General features: G+C 42.5%; 1 protein-coding gene across 1 annotated transcript in view; it reads left to right on the top strand.

Moving 5' to 3' along the window:
- The window catches only part of Anks1b (ankyrin repeat and sterile alpha motif domain containing 1B), a 1,052,697-nt gene that overhangs the window by 1,005,787 nt on the left and 32,843 nt on the right, over positions 1-14,067 (top strand). The window lies entirely within an intron of this gene.

Below are 14,067 nucleotides of genomic sequence, written 5' to 3' on the forward strand. Positions count from 1 at the left end.
AACCTTATTTGCTATCTTGATTAAATAAATTTCAGGTCTTAGATACAGTCGCCCGAGTTGCATTGGCTGGAGCCCTTCCTTCCAAGCTGAAAGTGCAGATTAGAGCTGTTATCTGAGACTGTCGTATTGTGTGAATTAGAACTTTCACCGGCTAAAGATGGTGTGAATTTCAACTGTAGTTCATTTTCAGTCTGAAGCCAAAGATGTTGTTTTCTTTGCTGTTACCTTGATGGCTGTCTAGCCTCACGTACCAATATGATTGAGTTCTTGCCAGGGGACAGACTTTAGGACATGAGTGTTCTTGAAAGCCAATGTACAGTAACAGTACTGGCCAAAGCACTGCAGACCAAAACTTAACTCAGTTTAAGAAAAAGAAGTTCTCCTCTTGCTACTATGCACTTTGGCCGAACTGAAACCTTCTCTGTAAGAAGTGAATCCGTCTGTACCAACTTAGAGAAGTGTTTTCATAAACGCTGTTTGCTAACAGAGATGCCTGAGGTCTGGCTTTTATGTTCACTACACTGACCATTCCCTGGAAGGGAGCAACACGCAAGCACGTGACTCTCCTGGACTGGTAGAAGCATCACCTAAGATGTGTCTTTAAACTGCCACCAGCCTCCAGCATCCTGATAAATGACCCTGAGAAAACAGTTGTGTTCTCCTGAAGTCAGTTCATTAGGGGCTGAGAATACTCAGCCCTTGCATGCCTAGCCCAAGAGAATTGCATAGTGTTTCATTTATTCCAGGAAGTAGGCACTGCCCTTATCTAAGATTCATGGGTCTGGAAGTAACTTGAATTACAATTCTTCTCATAGCTTTACATATACATAATGAGTATTTATGGGTTTTTTTTTTATTTCACATGCACCTTGTGATCAAAGCACAAAGATAACTTTATGCAGTGTTTTAGCATACTGTCGCTTTTTTTTTTTTATTGTGACCCATTGCACAAAGTCAGGTGTAGAATTTTCCGAATGCCTTTGGGTTGGCATCCAGAAAGTATCAGCATTTTAAGTGCCCTTAGGTTTTATATTTTTAGACCAGGAATGTTCAGTCTGTGCTGTGTCTTCAGCTTCCATATCAGAACACAAATGCCAGTGGAAGTTGAATAACTTGTCCCAGCAAGTTCCAGGCTCAGGCACATCCCAGATTTGCTGTGGGGTATCTAGTGTCTTGCATTTTATAATGGCTGGAAAGGTGGGCCCTTTATGTCTCTAAGAAAGTGTTTCAGGAATCCTCAAGTGCTGCATTGGTTAGATTAAACCATCTGGATGCAGGTACCTCTCGGAATATGGGATAACCTCTAGTAAATTAACACAAGCTGACCTTTCAGCCACGTTCCTGTTGCATGCTTAGGGGTTGGTTTTCTCCCACAGTGCTCACTTTAGGACATTCATTCTTGCTTAGATTGAAGAATTCAGATTCTTCAATCTGAACAACTTCCACTTCTCAGAGGCATGGGGAGCATCTGGTATTCACAGCTAGTTCATTTCCTCATCTTAAACCCATCCATCCACCCATCCATCCATCTCTAAGGTCTCCTCAAGGTCTGAAATAGAAATAGTTTTCCTTTCTTTCCTGGTGTTTTATTGTGTGTATTATTTCAGTTTAAAACCTGTCACGATAAATTAACATGTTGGATGGTAGTTTACTTCACATTATTATACAGTATGGAATAATTTCTTTGTTTGCTCAGGTAAAACTGTCTTTTTTTCCCTCTTCCAAACAATCTTAAGATGTCTTTAATTAATAGAGTTGGTTTTTAATGGACTTTTTTTTAAAAAGCACACTTAGCTTTACAGAAAGACATTCAAGGAAGAGACAAATGCTTCTTGTATGCTCGCTCCCAAACTGTCTTAGTTAGGGTTACTATTGCTGCCATCCATCATTGAAGGAATCCAGGACAGGAACTCAAGCAGGGCAGAAATAGATGCAAGAGGCAAAAGCTGGTACAGATGCCATAGAGGGGTTGCTTACTGGTTTGCTTCACCTGGCTTGCTCAGTCTGCTTTCTTATAGAATCCATCCCAGGAATGGCACCACCCAAATGGGCTGGGCACTCCCCATCTAATTAAGAGAATGCCTTATTAATACATTTTCTCAATTGAGGTTCCCTCTTTTCAGATAATACTACTGTGTTAAGTTGACATAAAACTAGCCAGCACAACTGAACCCTTGTCAACTTGACACACTAACACATTTTTAAGTCATAACCTTTTCTTTCTTATTCTTCCCACCACCAAGATCACACATTAATATTATCATTATAATATATATAATATATCATATGTGATATGATATGTGTTATCATAATGTTATTATTCCAAATTTTAAAAGTCCCACTGTCTTTAAAATTCAAATACTTCAAGACTCACTGTCCTTAAAATCTTAAAATTCAGTCTCAACTGAGAACTCCTATACAATAAAATTTACATAAATCCTTTCTTGCTTGAAGGGAGAAGAACCAGGGCACAGTCACAATCTGAGCAAAGCAAAATCAAGCTCCAAAAATGTAACTAGCAATTATCTAGAGCTCATTCACAATCTTCTGGGCTCCTCTGAAAGGCTTGCGTCACTTTTCTGGCTCTACCTTCTACAGCAGCACACTCGAATTGTCTTCTAGACTGGGGATCTCTTCACCACTCTGCTACTGCTATTCTTGGTAGTCAACCCATGGTCCTGACATCTCAAAAATGGTGTGGTCTTCTAAAACTGTGCTACACTTTCACCAGTAGCTTCTCCTGGGGTCTCTTCAGACCACATGGTGCCTCTCAACTGCTCTTCATGACCCCCTTTCCCACCCTTCAAAACTTAGCACCACCTGGGTAACTCATATACTACCAAGTCCAGCTGCCAACATGAGGTACAACCCTTGACCATCTCTGGAACACAGCTTGTTTCTTGACTCCCAGAAAACAATTCCCAGATCACCTCAATGATGCTGGCCTCTTCTTAGTTAATCACAGCCAATTCTTCAGTTGACCAGATTCTTCACACAAAAGCCTCAGTCTTTGCTTCCTTCTGAAATCTCACAAACCAGGATTCCATTGTCTACACTGCTCTCAACATTCTTATCTTCCTTCCAAGCTTCTACAAAACAAACAGATCACTGAACTCTCAACACTCAATGGCTTTTCTAGCCCAAAGTTCCAAGGTCCTTCCACAATCCTCCCCAAAACAACATGGTCAGGTTTGTCACAGCAATACCCCACTATGGTGATACCAACTTATCTTAATTAGAGTTATGATTACTACGATGAAACATTTGACAAAAAGCAAGCTGGGAAGGAGACGGTTTATTTGGTTCATACTTCCACATTGTAGTTGATCACTGAAGGAAGCCAGGGCAGGAACACAAAAGGGCAGAGACCTGGAGGCAGGAACTAATGCAGAGGCCATGGAAGAATGCTGCTTAATGGCTTGCTTGTCATAGCTTGCTCAGCCTACTTTCTTATAGAACCCAGACTACCAACCTAGGGATGACACAACCCACAATGGGCTGGGCCCTTGCCCACCAATCACTAGTTAAGAGAATGCCTTATGGATGGATCTTATGGACACATTTTCCCAGTTGAGGTTCCCTCCTGTCAAATTACTCTAGCTTATGTCAAGTTGACATAACCTGGCCAGCCCACTAAACAACATCTTTGCATGCTCCTCCATTATCAACAGCTAAGTGGTACCTTTGTTACAACTGATGGACTCATATTGACACTGTGAAAACTCTTGCTGCTGTACACCCCGTATATCTGGACAAACTGACCATGGCCTGTGTCTACCATTACCATGCATGATAGTTTCTCTACCCTGCAGTTCTCTGGTTTTCAGAGCTGTTTTAAATTTACAGAAAGAAAAATGGTCCATAAATTACAGTGCTCACATACACTCCCCCTACAGTTGCTGAATTTACAGCTTCTCTTCTTGTGAAACTCCTGTGTTGGCACGATATATTTGTCACAATTAGGGCCAGTGTTCATGTTCAATATTAAGTAAAGTTTGTGGTATATATTAGAAGTCATCCTTCCTGTTAGCAGAGTTCTAGGACTCTATAAATATGCAACAATGTGTCTACCATTTCTTCGTGGTTGCTCCCATGATTTGGAAAGTGTACAGACGCTGTAAAAATATAAACATTCCTAAACAACTACAACATTTCTTCCCCTGGATGAAAACTCTGGATAATGTCCCGCTTTGTTCTCAGTGTGTGTAGAGAAGAATCAGTAGGAACTGGCTTTGAACCCTGATATTATTGAGCAAAATTGCCATGTCTGCTTTGTCTTTTTAGATTTTCTTTACTAAAAGCCCATCTGACAGGCTTTGGTACTAAGCCATAGTTTTGCTTCTTCATAATAACCAGGCTGCTCATTTCCTGTATTCTGACAGCTTTGCAGACATTCCCACTTAAGATTAGAAATACAAAAACATATACTACCGCCATGGGGGAGAGTCAGAAAAGATATCTCTTTAATCTTAACATAGTCATTTCATGCTGCCTTCTGTGTGAGTGGTTTAGCTAAATCCATGTTCTGAAACACGGGCTTCATTTCCTAATCAGTCCCTGGAGGGAAATTGTTAGTTCTAGGGTGCTAAATATGATGCCCTTCAGGCAGGGTTCCCCATAAAAGAGAGCCTTCTTTCCGCCTTCCTCACATGACACTGGAGAGATGCCAGCGGGGGAGGGCCCGTGCTACCCCTCACCCTCGACAGCAGGGATGGTGTGACATGCCCTTCTCTGTGGCACCTGCCTTATTGTGATTGTTAGATATGCACAGTTCCTGCCTCCATCACATCTCAAACATGCTGGCTTCTTCCTCCAAATGGTTGAGTAAAATTCATGGGAAGATTTTCTTTAGAATCTTTTTTTTTCCTCTACTGCAGCTCTGAGGCTGGTACCCCTTTCATTGTACTGGGTCTCTATGCCCATAGTATATAAGAGTATTCTAAGGTTTAGGAATCCTGGACTTTCATTTCCACTTTGTGAAGTCCATTTCTAAAATGGAGAAAACAAATGAAAAGAAAAGGTTCCTTACAAGATGACATATGTAGCTCTACAATTGTATACTTGGTTCAGTTGCCCCTAAATCAATTGGAAGTTGCTTTTTCAAACACAGGACTGAATTTTATAGAGCTCTAATTATATTACTTTGGCCATTGTGTGATTTGGGGTTTGTTGTGTGTAACTCCCATTTTGAAGATTTCAATGGTCGATGCGCTAAGACGTAGTTCTGGCCAACGTGAAGCTCTATTTAATTTTGCCTCTCTGGTCTTATCTGTGCCACCACCCCTGTATTTTACCTGGAGTTTAATCATCACTAAGATACAGATTCCTATCACTTCCCTAATTCGATTAAATATGCCATTAGAAAATGTAGGGCATTATATTCAATGTAGTACCCTCTGCAAACTTACTTTCTAGAATCTCATTGTTGGCAGTTAGCATTATTCACAGGTGTTTGTTTGTGATCTTGGAAATTGCTCTTTAAAGGGAGATTAAAGGAGGCTAGGCTAGAGTATAGGCTCAGTTGGTAAAGCACTTGTTTTGTAAGCATGAGAACTTTAGTTCAGGCAGATTTCCCCAGTACCCACAGAAAATGCCAGCCAAAGCAGCACAAGCCTATAACACCTGCTCTATGGAGGCAGAGACCGATCCCCCAGAGCTCAGCTTGCCAGCCTACCAGTCTAGCAGAATCAATGGGTTATAGTTAGAGACCCCGTCTCAAAAAAATAAGGTAGAAAGCAATTGAGGAAGACACCTAACGTTAACCCCTGGCCTCAACATACACACATGCTGTACACACACACACACACACACCAGAGAGAGAAAGGGAGAGATAGAAAGACACAGACACACAAAAATACACAGAGAGAAACAGAAAGACACAGACAGACACACAGACAAAACAGAGAGAGAGAGAGAGAAAGAGAGAGAGAGTGACAGAGAGACAGAGGCAGAGACAGACACACAGAGAGACACAGGCACACAAAAAAGCACACACAGAGACAGAAAGACACAGAGAGACATACAGACAGATAAAAACATACAAACACAGAGGAGTTAGAGAAGTAGAAGAGAGACAGAGAGGCAGAGGAGAACAAGAAGGTATTGGTGCCTGATTTTTAATGAGGCTAAGAGAGAATAAGAAAGTCAGAAATAGGCAGGCTCTCGGAGAGTGTTAAGATTTTGGAGTCTTTGTGCTTTCAACATGGGCCTCATTAGGTCTGTTCTCCTTAATTTGTATAATTTTTAAACTTTCAAGCTGGAAGGACCTCTAACGTGTGACTTTTCAAATATGTAGATTTCTGGATAGTAGTCTGTGCTTTGGTCTGCGCTCTGCCACTGTCTTTGCTCTTTGCAGTGCTTTCAAAGAAGCAACACCAGGAGGAAGCTGAAAGGGCTTTTTTTTTAAAAAAAAAAATTAGAATGTGTCCTTCCTTAAAAGGAACTGAAACTGAAGCTATGATTCAAAAGTTCAAAGCCACCCTGAGCTATGGAGCAAGTTCGTCGGTCTTTGCACAGATCCTTCTGAGAGAAAATGTCATCTGTAATGTTTGCAGGGAGAGCTGCAGTTAGGAAGCAGGCAGGGGCAAGCATATCAAAGGCTAAGTTCTGCTGTCAGCATTTCAGCTGAGGTTTGCTTTATGCACCATCACCTTTGGTGGGGGGAATCGTGGAATCAGGTCCCCACCTTCTTCTGAGGCCCCCTGGGCTTTTTATTAGGAAGACTAAGCCTATCACATAACTGACAACCACCAATGAGCCGCTTTCCAGTCACTGAAAGATGCAGAGGTTTATTTATTTATTTATTTATTTAGCCTTAATCACCACTCGTCTTAAAGTCTCTTTCTAAATATGTTTATTTTCATGAACATCATTGGCCACATAGGGCCAGCACCAGCACTTGGGAGGAGCAAAAATTCAAAGCTACCCTGAGCTATGTAGCAAGTTCAAGGCTCCGTCTCAGATAAATTTAAGTTCTCTTTGACCCAAATGTATTGTTACGTTTAATGTTCATTGTTTATCCATTTTACTACTGTCAGAATATCAGCACAGCAGCCTGGTGTGCTGGGCGAAGGGCACATTCTAAGATCTCCGAATATACTGGCACTACACGCTAAACACGGACTTATCTGGTGTAATCCTCATAATGATACAAAGAGGATGTTGCATTAACCATTTTAGAATTGAAGTAGCTGAGTAGAGAGGGTAGCTAGCCACAAAGCTAGGGAGACGTGGACGTAGGAGTCCAAGTGTATCCTCCTATGCCATTTTTAGGAGGTGTTTTGGGATTGGTTTGGTTGTTGTTGAAACATGATCTTACTGTGAAGTTCAAGCTAGGCTCCAAGTCTCAGATCTCCTACGTCAGCCTCCTGTTAGCAGAGACTACAGGCATGTGCCACTGCACCCGGCTGTCTTCCTGGGCTCTTGTGCTCTGTACTGGGAAGCCTTGCATAAAAAGGGTCACTTCAGTGGATCAGAAAATTCAGATGGACACATACACACACACACACACACACACACACACACACACAAACATACCATACATATACACTCACACAAATACACTCACGTACACACATTCAAACATACATACACATGCATACACACACTACACACACACATATATACACACTGCTGAAGTTGTTTTTACAAGTAATAGATTTAAAGACTCAATACAGGGCTATGGTGACAGCCAGTTTAGCCCATCAGTGAGAGATCTTATCTTAAAAAAGAAAAAATAATAATTAAATGTTAAGCAATAGAGTAAGGTAACTCTTGTGTACACATGTGTATACATATATACCACATGCACAAAAAATAAAAACTCAAAAAACCCAAAACAAGGTAGACAGCATCTGAGGAAGGACAGCCAAGTTTGCCCTCTGACCATGAATACCCCCCCCCCACACACACACATGTATGAAGACTCAGTAAATTGGCTTAAGCTAAAAAAAATCGTAAATGTTTAAGCCTTATTTTTTTAATTGCAAAGAATTGCAAAATAATTCTTCATTACCTGCTTCCAAAACAGAGAGCAGAAGGAAGAAATGAAAACAACTAATTTTACCACCTAGAAGTGGTAAGCACCTTCCTGCTGACACCTTGTTCACGCGTGCTCCCTCTGAGTCGTTCCTTAGGCCCTCCTGGGCATTGCTCCTTCTCTAAAACCTGGGAATGTTCTGTACCTGTTGTGTTACGGTCTATTTTAAACCACAGTTATATTTGGGAAACTTTTTTTTTTAAGTATTTCAGAAACTCTTCATCCTCAGTACTATTTCTGGTGGTTGATTACAATATTCCAATCCAGAGTTAAAACAATCTTTCAGCCAGTTCCCTGGGCTGTTGTGTCCAGTTCCAATTTAAAAAAAAAAATTATAAGCAGGTTCTTTGGCAAGTCCTGATTATGTCCCTAGAATAAGCCACTAAATGGCAAAGGGCATACCCATTTCGAAATTTTTCAGAACTAGTGCCAAACTGCCTTCTAAAAACTCACAAGCAGTGAGGGACCGTGACCACTGGTGGCTTTCAGCCTCCGGTGCTTGCTGTCTTTGACGCGCCCCTTCCTGTCACTGGGGACCTCGTGAGAAGCCAAGCATCTTCAGCATGCCGTCTAGTCTTTACCTACATCTATCTATTCTGCCTGTAACTCTGGTATCTCTTTAGGACTCTTTATTTCATGTGAAGAATGTTTTCAGCTCTTACAGCCCTCTGGAAACCATGAAAGGATTAAATAATCCTTGCTAATTGCTCTCAAGACCAAGAGCTGTAGCAAAATGCTAATGGCAGACTTTTTTTTTTTTTTTTTTGAAATCACTTGTCAAACTCGAGTTGATAAACTAGCTCCTCGGAATGAACGCAGGGTGCCGCGCAGCTCGGTTTACGTGCACAGCGTCACAGAGCAGTGCTGACAGTGACTCTCAATCAAACTGATCAACTGCGGTCGCACTTACAAAGTGTGGGCCCCAAACCTGCAGCGTCAGCAGCATCTGGAAATTTGTTAGAATTGCAAATGTGTGTGCGGGCCCCAGCCCACTTTGCTGAGCCTCTGGGAGTGGGTCCCCGTAATCAGTCATTTACTGGATTCATGATACCATCACAGAATTGAGATACACTCTGTAGGTGGAAAGCCACTGCCTTGGTCCCCTGGGCATTCCACTGAGGATCCTGTGTAGGTCAGCTGTTCTGGGTAGATGCCTTATGTCATTGTGCCTGGAAATTGGCCAGGCCTAGGACAGAGTTAAGGGCATCACTTTGGGCCATGCTAAATTTGGGCAGGACTTTATTTCTGAGTTCTTTAGCAGTTTGCACTCCAAGCAAGGAGATGTATTTGGAATGGCCACTGCTCACTCTATTCAAGTCACGTAGTCTTGGTTAGTGCTCTCTGTTCCCTCAGCCTTTGGGGCAGAGTTCTTGGGGCCACAAAAGTGGCCACATTTCTCAGCCAAATGAGGCACTCATTAGTGACACTTGAAAGCCTAAACTATTTTTTAAAGAAATACAGAGGGGGGTGGGGGGGAAGTCCCAGCTGCCACCAGGAATCATTCTAACCTCCTAAGAGTTCCTTCCTACCTTTCCTGGTACCGGTGATGGGAACCAGGGTGAAGTTGCAGAAATGCAACCCTAGCCCTTCTCCTTGAGGCTGCAAAATCACCCATCACCAAAGAACTACCCCCGGAGCCTCTTGATAACCTCACATCACATCTTCTCTGGCTTGGGGTACCACGGCTCCCATAAAGGTTCTCTACACCCCCAGCCCTGTGCTGTGCTCAGCCTTTGGCTTCACCAGCCAGGAGAGTACCCTATGAAATGACCATATCATCTACTTCTGACCTTAAAAAAACACGGCAACTCCTTAGGTTTAAACACGAGGCTGTCTACCAATGGTTACAGAGGAAGGAGTCAAAACAGCTGTGGGTGGTCCTCTAGACTCTTCCAGGGAAGCAGAAAGACCCCATGAAATTCCAAGCATTCATACAAGGTAAAGAAACAGACGTGTCAGCATTGGAGGCCCAAAAAGTCTTGCCTCAGAAAACAATCTTGGCACTAAGTTTTACAGGGCGAGGGTTATTTTTGAATATGTATTCCAAGGTCTGCTTTCCATACCTTACCCTCCCCATAACCTAGCTAGTTTGCTGCATAAAGCCTGATTCTACATCCTATAGTTTTCAACCATTTGAAAGTCACTGAAGGCCTCAAAATAGTACTGTTAGAGCTTATTTACATATACCTGGGAAACTGAATATCATCGTTAGGCTTTGCAACTAACTACAGAGAATATTAGATGGCAAAATAGTTATGATCCAGGACTGAAAGTCTAATTAGAAAGTATTCTCAGGGTAGCCATGGAAATCTCTTCCCCAGCCTGTGCTTCAGATATGCTGTAAGTAACCAGGGTATTGTAAGAAAGAAAGTTGAGGGCTAGGGAGGTGGCTCAGTGGGCAAAGGGCTCGCTGCCCAAGCATGAGGGCCTGAGTCTGGGTCTCCAGCATCCACATAAAGGCCAGGCACATACTGTAACCCCAGCACTGGAGAGGCAGACACAGACAGAGTGTGCAAGCTCACTATCAGTTAATCGAACCAAAACAGTGAGCTCTAGGTTCTGTGAGAGACCTGTCTCCAAATAATAGAGAAAAACAGCAGAGTGAGACACCTGGTGCTAATATTTGGCCTCCACCCATGTACAAATGGGTCAGTGCACCTGCATATCATATACACACATACACACACAAACACATATACACATACCATATATGCACACATATACATAAATACATGCACACATACAAACATACACACAAAATATACACACATATACATACATTCATGCATACATACATATATACACATATACACACATACCACACACACACATACACAAACACACATACCACATATGAATATACATACGCATACATACACACAAAAACACACACATATATATACACACATACCATATACAGACACATATACCCACAAAAACATACACATAAACAAATACCACATGCATGCATGCATGCATACATTCAAACATATGCACATACATACACACATACACATGAGAGGAAGGAAGGGAAAAAAGGAAAAGAAGGAGGGGAGGAAGGCTTACTGAGTCTGTCTTACTCTTCTTTTCCCCCCTCCTGCACTGCTGATGCACAAATGATTAAACACAAGCCTCACTCTCGCCTAGCCTGATGTCAAACAACTGAATGCCTCCACCCCACCCCCATAAGCCTCTCTGCACTCATTCACACCCAGGAAAAGCATGTTCTGAGCTCAGTGGGTCCATGCACTCAGAAGGAACCAAAAAATGAGATATGACTTCTAACCCCAAGGCTCAGAAGGCTGAGGGAGGATCAGGAGCTCAGGGCTAGCCTGAGCTACACCGATGAGACAGAGACAGAGATGGAGGTGGGACAGCTGGTCGGCTGTCTCCATGGGTACGTGTTTTGTATCCACCAATGGAAATATTTGCAGTAAGTACTGCGCCTATGTTGATCCCTGGGGATCCCTGGGGTTCACTAACTAGCCAGGTAGACTAGACTGATCATCTTGTTCAAGGCCAGTGAGAGATCCTGTCTGAATGGACCTCTCAAAATGACAACCATGAAGTTGTTTTCTGGTCTCTATACGTGTGCAGGTGCACACAGGAACACATATGCATATAGGAACACACACCCACACAAACAGGAAAGGGAAAAGATCATTACTTCTTTTTCTTGATAAATCTTAAACTCCCCTTTAAAAAAAAAATCTGACAGTGCTCAGTTACTTCTTAGGAACAGTGTTCCAGATATGAAATTATGACTCAGCTCTGCTTGGTGGAACAGGGCCATCTAAACTAAGAACTAACTGCAGATTTTAGAAACGCAGCATCTCTACTCATCCAAATACCATTTTTCTTGTGATAATAAAAGACTAATAATCTAGCCAGGCAGTGGTGGCACAGACCTTTAATCCCAGCACTTGAGAGACAGAGGCAGGTAGATTTCTGAGGCCAGCCTGGTCTACAAAGAGAGAGTTCCAGGGTAGCCAGGGCTACACAGAGAAACCTGGTCAAAAAATTTTTCATCTTTTGCCTGGCAGGGTGTTGCATGCTTTTAGTCCCAGCACCTGGGGGTGGGGGGCAGAGGCAGGTAATCTCTGAGTTCCAGGTGAGCCAGGGCTGCATAGTGAGACCTGTCTCAAAAAAGGGAATGTATCTTCCAATCAGATGTGGTAGCCCATATCTGTATACTTAGCACTCAGAAGGCCGAGGCAGGAGGATAACTAGTTTAAAGGCAGCCTGGACTGTACAGTGAAACCCTGTCCTAAAAAAGGAGGGTGTTGGGATTCATATTCCCCTGAGGGCATGGTCCTTTTTAACCCTTACCACACCCTAAGGCACCCCATCTGCTTCTATCCCCATATAGTCACACTTCCAACATCTGAGTTTTGTCTCTCGTTTCTTCCCGATTACCATGCTGACCGTGTAAAGGCATCTCTGTGTGTCTTTGCAAAAACATGCTCCCTCTTGCATTACTGTCTCTGCTAATGGCTGCTTCATCTGTGACACCCTCACACTCCTGCATTTGCTATGACATCACAGAGGGCCTCTCGACTCTTCACCCTTGGTTGTGGGGCTCCTTCCCTGCAATCCATATAGTCTGCCCTTCGGATTTTACAGCAGCTTCTTAGGTCCCTCGCTTACCCTCCGTCTTCAGTACACCTTTCTCACATCACTCCCTACTTAACAGCATCTGATGGGTCTGATCTTAGCCAGGAAGTCCCACCTTCCAAATCTACTATATTACCCTCCTTTCTGAACAGTTACCTAAACCACCATAAAGTTCTCATTTACATGTGTACCTGACTTTGCTCTTAGAACAACCCCACTTTATCTTCTTTTTGCCACTCAGATACCTATCCCTCCAGAGCCAGCACAGTGCAGGTAATCAGGCTTGATGAATGAATAACTTTAGTAATAGCTGCCTTACCCTTTAATTGAAGGTAAACCTTTCCATGTTTGCTATTCTAAAAGTATTCTGTCCCCATCGCCATTGCTGCATGTGTCAGCCTTGTAGCCATACCTTATGCCCAACTTGAAATGTGTGCTATGTGAGCGGAGATGCACTCCTATGCTGCCCTGCCCTTCCTCCCTCCCAGGAGGCATCTTGCCCCACCCTGATTCCCATTTGGATCCTCCTCAGCAGGACAATCACTTAGGTGTCCAATTCAAGCAGTGACATTCACTCCCAGTTTCACATCCCTGAAATGGACTCTGAGCTTTTCCATTGAGTAGCGGAGTGGACTGCCCAAAATAACCCCAGACTATTGAACAAATAACAAATAGCTCTTTCTTAATACTAAATAAAATACTGGTATTTTCATCTTAATGTAGCCATATATTGTTTTAGGTTACAAATAGGTCTGGCCAGGAAAAAAAAAAAATACTCATGGCAAGAGATGAGAGAGATGACTAGCTGAAATCCATTGTGATGCTTTACTAAGAGTTCTTCACACTCACTTCAGTCAACAGAATGATTGCCTGTTCTGCCCTAGCCTTCTCAATTCATGAATTCAGCCACTGCTTTGCTTTACCACCAGCAAACAGCATGAGCCGTCGTCATCTAGCCTTGCCTTTGATTTGTCCCGCACATTTTCCAGAAGTAGTTAGGAAAAACATTCAGAACATGAAAGCATATTATGTTATCTTCCATTTTTCTAGAATGACTTGTTTTCTGGCAGTTGCAAAAGAAAATTGGCAAGTCTAGGTAATTTTAAAACTAGTTAAAAATCACTTCAAGAGAGTCTCTTTCTCTATTGCCTGGGAACAATACATTTCAAATAATGTTCTTAGTAAATTCCTTCATCTCTGAAACAGATACAGCAACTCTCACAAAAGATGCTGTGTCAGGACAATTAGGACAATGTAAAAGACCTCTTCCAGGGGTCAAGCAAGAGATGCAATAGTCACAACCACCGAATCCAGTGAGTTTCAATCACCCCCACTAAAAACCTTACTTAATTCTGATCACATTTCAGAATTTTTTTTTATGACTACTTTTTTTTTTTGTTTTTGTTTTTGTTTTT

Source organism: Mus caroli, chromosome 10, assembly GCF_900094665.2.
Source record: "Mus caroli chromosome 10, CAROLI_EIJ_v1.1, whole genome shotgun sequence".
In the NCBI taxonomy this organism is placed as follows: Eukaryota; Metazoa; Chordata; class Mammalia; order Rodentia; family Muridae; genus Mus; species Mus caroli.